At 43.7% G+C, this 6,361-nt stretch overlaps 1 non-coding gene and 1 pseudogene across 1 annotated transcript; both read right to left on the bottom strand.

Annotated features, from left to right (window-relative positions):
- Positions 1-2,553: 2,553 nt before the first annotated feature.
- Positions 2,554-5,318, bottom strand: LOC116802962 (annotated as a pseudogene).
- Positions 5,319-5,712: 394 nt separating this feature from the next.
- Positions 5,713-5,891, bottom strand: LOC116802960. The gene has a single exon (XR_004363277.1). It is a non-coding gene; the product is annotated as a 5.8S ribosomal RNA (ribosomal RNA).
- Between the last annotated feature and the right edge of the window lie 470 nt (positions 5,892-6,361).

The raw sequence follows: 6,361 nt of genomic DNA on the forward strand, positions 1-6,361 counted from the left end.
CTCTGAGAATTTTCCGGAAGTTGGCTGCTCTAACTCACCATTTCTCCTTGAACAATCGCCAACGTGCATTGGAGAAGTTCCAGGACGGCACAGGAGCTATGCTCTCAACTGCGCGCCGCGGTAGTTGGTTCGGCCACAACAGTAATGATGTGTGGTCACTCAATTCCCACTCGTGATGTGTGGTCACTCAAATTCCCACTCGTCCACTCTCCACTCATATTGGCCCACATAGATGCTGCCTCATTGACGATTGTCACGTCGATATCGCTTGTAGCCTGTAATTATCGAACGTGTACACCTCTGTTGACTGTTTAGGGCGGCGACTCTTGCCTCCAGCATCCACTCTGACAGCAGCTCACCCCGTCTGTAGTAGCTTGCCCTCGCATGACGAGAGAGTTTGCTAAGCCACAGGGGGAACTGCATTCGCGTCGAGGCCCAGGATTGCGGGGGTTCTGCTGGCCTGCAGCAGGACCGCATCATGTACCGGATGTACGGTTCCAGAGGTGCATCATACTGGCAGTATGCGGCGCAAAGGAAGATTGAGCCAAAACTCCCTTTCACGACCAGACATACGCCATAATCTGTGGTGAGGGTCTCCACTGGCATACAGATGGCTTCCTGGGATCCACTAGGATGGCTGCCTTCCCTCGCCGATCGATGAAATTCTCATTCCTTCAGGCAGCACATCCATTCCGTCCCGCCGAGATACGGCTCCTGCACCAGCGCGAACATAGATCCGATCTCTGAGTCGGATCTCGAGCTCGATGGTCGCAGCTCGGCCTCGGCCACAGTTCGCTTGGATGAAGCTAAACATTAGTGTCTAGCTTGCACCCTCGCCAGCAACGCCCGTATATCGGGCAAACGCTCGAGAGCATGTAATGCCGAGGGTTGCCTCTGTGGCGGCAGTTCCGGCAGTCCACCGGGTTTTGGCACTTTGCCGCAGTGTGGCCTTGTTGCCCGCACTGGCGACAGACATATCCTGGATTCGCTGACCTTGTGGTCGAACCCACACATCTGTGGCAGGCGTATGTGCGGACCTGTGACCGGCATCGGAATGAGAACCACTTGATGTAGACACGACTACATCAAGCTTCGCCATCGCCCGGTCGTCAACCTCCAGCGTCACATTTACTGTGGCGCCGTCAGCTACCGACCACGCTTGGTCATGACTGAAACTGGGCCAGATTCATTTCGCTGTCGAAGTTGTTTTCGTGGAGCTCCTTCATAAACTCCTCAGGGCCGATAGCTGTGTCGACGTCATATACGACGACCTTCGGCTTCTCGGCCGCATTCCGTGCCACATTTAGGCCAACCTCGGCGAATCTTTTTGAAGCGACCACCTTCTGCAGCTCTCCCACCGAAGGAGTGCGAATGATCGCACCACCACCTCGACGGAGCTCACGGACCTCGTGTACTCTGACTCCGAGAGAGGGTGCAACCATCGTTCGCACCTTTTCCGCTATGTCTTTCCCCGATAGCGCAGGGTCGTCGCACTTCACCACCGCTGACCACGTCTCGCGGACCTTGGTAGTCCGCGGGGCAGCGATGGGTGCAACCTGCTGCATCTGGGGAGCATTGGCGGCCGTATTTTTCAACAGATTCAACGACGGCGGCGGCGGTGGCGGCATAGCAAGCCGCGTCTCCAGCTCTCCGCACCGGAGCATTAGCGCCAACACCAGCTCATCGTAGCGCTGATAGCATATGAGAGCTCTTCCGTGTCCACTTCTCCTAGTCTGCGGAAGCTGCTTCTCACCATGCGCTGTGTGGCCGACAGCTCTGCCATCATGGCTGCTTGCCCAGCACGGCGGCAGCGGTGGCGGCAGTGGCAGTGGTGGCAACAATTTTGCAGCAGTGAAAACGGCGGAGGCAGCAGTGTGGTCGGCAGCAGGGGCAGCAGTAGGATCAGCAGCGGTGGCAGCAGCGTGGGGGGGGGGCAGCATCAATGGCAGCGTTCTCCGTAGCCGCCCGGGCGTCCTCCAGCGACGAAAACGGCTCCTCCAGTACCCCAACGGGTTCTGGCACTCCATTCGATGCCAGGGCAACCAATTTCGCCTGCGTTGGCGCCGAGCTCTTAGATGCCAGATGGCTTCTGCGCCTGCCTCGTCTGGACTTCATCGAGGCACTACTTCCGCTCAAGGCACTCGCGCTGCTGTCGCTCTCCATCGGCATAAATACGATGGTGGCTCCACCTACCGTCGACGCCAGCAACCGTATGCTCGTTTACTCGCTGACAAAAGGTAGTTGCTCTGGAACTCGAGCTCCACCTATCGGTAGAGTCTGGTAGCACTAAAACTCTCCCTAGACACAAACCTTAGCAGTGACTCCCACCAATAAGCTTTGTGACAGCTGATCAAAAAGCTTACTCGAAAAACTTACTCGTAAGTTCGCCTTCAGCACGTGCTAAGTGGAAAATTCCCAACAAATTAATTGTTAATTACTTCCAAACCGCTTGTTTATAACACACGAAAATTAGCACACGACTTTCGCGGAGCACTAATTCACCGATTTTATTACTTTCCAAACACGGAAAACCAAGTTCTTCGCAATCTGTACACGAGCGCAACGAAAACACGTCCGTCGTTAATCCATTCATGCGCGTCAGATGATAGATAGGGACAGTAGGAATCTCGTTAATCCATTCATGCGCGTCACTAATTAGATGACGAGGCATTTGGCTACCTTAAGAGAGTCATAGTTACTCCCGCCGTTGACCCGCGCTTACTTGAATTTCTTCACTTTGACATTCAGAGCACTGGGCAGAAATCACATTGTGTCAACACCGCTAGGCCATCACAATGCTTTGTTTTAATTAGACAGTCGGATTCCCCAAGTCCGTGCCAGTTCTGAATTGATTGTTAATTGATAATCGTTATAATTGATAAGAACTAATTGGTTTAACCCAAATAGTATTCTTAAAAATTTTAGCAAGAAAGTTCCACAATTGGCTACGTAACTAAACTATCCGGGGAACAAGTAACTAACATAAATGCTAGAAACTCTATTTACCCAGAACGAGCACATAAACCATGTTATTGTTTCCCAATCAAGCCCGACTATCTCAATCTTCAGAGCCAATCCTTATCCCGAAGTTACGGATCTAATTTGCCGACTTCCCTTACCTACATTATTCTATCGACTAGAGACTCTTCACCTTGGAGACCAGCTGCGGATATTGGTACGGCCTGTTGAGAAGTTTGCGTGTCCCCACCATAAATTTTCAAGGTCCGAGGAGAAAATATCGACACAACAGTATATGTCATGCTCTTCTAGCCCATCTACCATATCTCTCTGCGAAAGACTTCCATGGTAGTACGGCTATAAAACAGAAAAGAAAACTCTTCCGATATCTCTCGACGGCTTCTTTATGGTCGTTCCTGTTGCCAGGATGAGCACGAGGCCCATATTTAATAACAAACGGATACTCAACAGGTTACGGAATTGGAACCGTATTCCCTTTCGTTCAAAATTATTCAAGTGTATTATATTCGCTTTGTTTATATAGTTAGGCATTTTTGTTTTACTTGAAAATTTTCGGCTTTCGCCTTGAACTTAGGACCGACTAACTCGTGATCAACCACTGTTCACACGAAACCCTTCTCCACTTCAGTCCTCCAAGGTCTCATTCGATTATTTGCTACTACCACCAAGATCTGTACCAATGGCAGCTCCATGCAGGCTTACGCCAAACACTTCTACGCATACCATTGTACCTTCCTACTCACTAAAGTTTCAAAATTTATATCACAAGTAATATAAATCATCTACTTTAGCGGTAATGTATAGGTATACAACTTAAGCGCCATCCATTTTAAGGGCTAGTTGCTTCGGCAGGTGAGTTGTTACACACTCCTTAGCGGATTTCGACTTCCATGATCACCGTCCTGCTGTTTTAAGCAACCAACGCCTTTCATGGTATCTGCATGAGTTGTTAATTTGGGCACCGTAACATTACGTTTGGTTCATCCCACAGCGCCAGTTCTGCTTACCAAAAGTGGCCCACTGGGCACATTATATCATAACCTTGAACTTCATATCAAGAAAGTTAAGGTTCTTACCCATTTAAAGTTTGAGAATAGGTTAAGATCGTTTCGACCCTAAGGCCTCTAATCATTCGCTTTACCAGATAAGATTATTTTATATAATATTAAAATGCACCAGCTATCCTGAGGGAAACTTCGGAAGGAACCAGCTACTAGATGGTTCGATTGGTCTTTCGCCCCTATACTCAATTCTGACAATCGATTTGCACGTCAGAACTGTTTCGGTCTTCCATCAGGGTTTCCCCTGACTTCAACCTGATCAAGTATAGTTCACCATCTTTCGGGTCACAGCATATATGCTCAAGGTACGTTCCAGTTAGAGGCATAAATAATATAAATATACATTATACATAACTATATAGAACGCCCCGGGATTGTGTTAATTAGCTATAAATAGCTAAAAAACTAATCCCATTATTAGTCAAGTTAATTACGCTATTAGGTTTACATCCCAATAACTTGCACATATGTTAGACTCCTTGGTCCGTGTTTCAAGACGGGTCCCGAAGGTATCCTGAATCTTTCGCATTGTTAATCATACAAGAGCATATAATAAACACAAAATCAATGATAATTATGCCATTATATAATTCCGAAAAAATTAACGCTCTGTAATAATATAAATCTATCAGCACTTTATCAAATTAATAACATTTATTCTGTGTTAAAATGCAAGCAATTTAATTGGAATAACTATAAGTTATATTTTATGATAAATTTGGGATATGCTAATAGATTACAATGTCCTTATATGGAAAAAATGCACATTATTCTTAATAATATTATTTAAATATTACAATTTTAATGATGAATTTTCCATAACGGATATTCAGGTTCATCGGGCTTAACCTCTAAGCAGTTTCACGTACTGTTTAACTCTCTATTCAGAGTTCTTTCAACTTTCCCCTCACGGTACTTGTTTACTATCGGTCTCATGGTTATATTTAGTTTTAGATGGAGTTTACCACCCACTTAGTGCTGCACTATCAAGCAACACGACTCTTTGGAAACATCATCTAGCAATCATTAACGTTATACGGGCCTGGCACCCTCTATGGGTAAATGGCCTCATTTAAGAAGGACTTAAATCATTAATTTCTCATACTAGAATATTGACGCTCCATACACTGCATCTCACATTTGCCATATAGACAAAGTGACTTAGTGCTGAACTGTTTTCTTTTCGCTCGCCGCTACTAAGAAATCCTTGTTAGTTTCTTTTCCTCCCCTAATTAATATGCTTAAATTCAGGGGGTAGTCCCATATGAGTTGAGGTTGTATATATAACTATATTTTGCCATAAATTCTTTATATATAAATGATAAAACAATCAATTAAATTCGTTATAAATAGTTCCAATAGTTCTTGTAAGCAAAGTCATTTTTATCCATTTAACGAACCAACGAAGAATAATAACAAAACCAAGATTTTTCTTTTTCCGAATCATTAATAAGAGACAATTCTAGATGAAAAATATTTCAATTTTTTATGCTAGACATTTCTCAGTATTATTTGATTGAAAAAGAAAATATTTCTCTTCGTTTTTCACATTCAAATGTGAGATAATGTTTTTCATTTCTTTTTTAATATTATGAATAAAATCATTATTTAATCCAATAATATACCATATGCTTATAAAAAATTTATAAACAACTTAATTAGCATAGTCTTACAACCCTCAACCATATGTAGTCCAAGCAGCACTATAAAATTAATTAAAGTACATAACAGCATGGACTGCGATATGCGTTCAAAATGTCGATGTTCATGTGTCCTGCAGTTCACACGATGACGCACAGTTTGCTGCGTTCTTCATCGACCCATGAGCCGAGTGATCCACCGCTTAGAGTTTTATAATTCAATTTTATATAATGTCAATATTGTTTTTATTGAAAGAAATTAAAAATACACCATTTTACTGGCATATATCAATTCCTTCAATAAATTTATTTTTATACCTAAAATAAATGTTGCGAAATGTCTTAGTTTCATATAAGCATTATGTATCATAATAATCTGGTTATGGTTTGCTATTTTGGGTGACACATACTGCAAAATTTATATAAAACATTAACCTGATGGATGACAGGTACAAACATTGTATATTTTAGGTTGTTGCATTAGCCAACGTATGCTCATAACATAGATGAACAATACATATTCGCAACGCGTGTATATTATGGTCCATATACACACACACTTATTTTGATTACCACACATTCAAAATTATTTTTATTTTAATTCGACTTCTACTTTCGAATTTAGTTTAGTTTCTTCGATTTCCATTTTCGAGAATTTGTTTTTATAGGAAACGCCGTTGT

Source organism: Drosophila sechellia, unplaced genomic scaffold, assembly GCF_004382195.2.
Source record: "Drosophila sechellia strain sech25 unplaced genomic scaffold, ASM438219v1 U_260, whole genome shotgun sequence".
NCBI classification, from domain to species: Eukaryota; Metazoa; Arthropoda; class Insecta; order Diptera; family Drosophilidae; genus Drosophila; species Drosophila sechellia.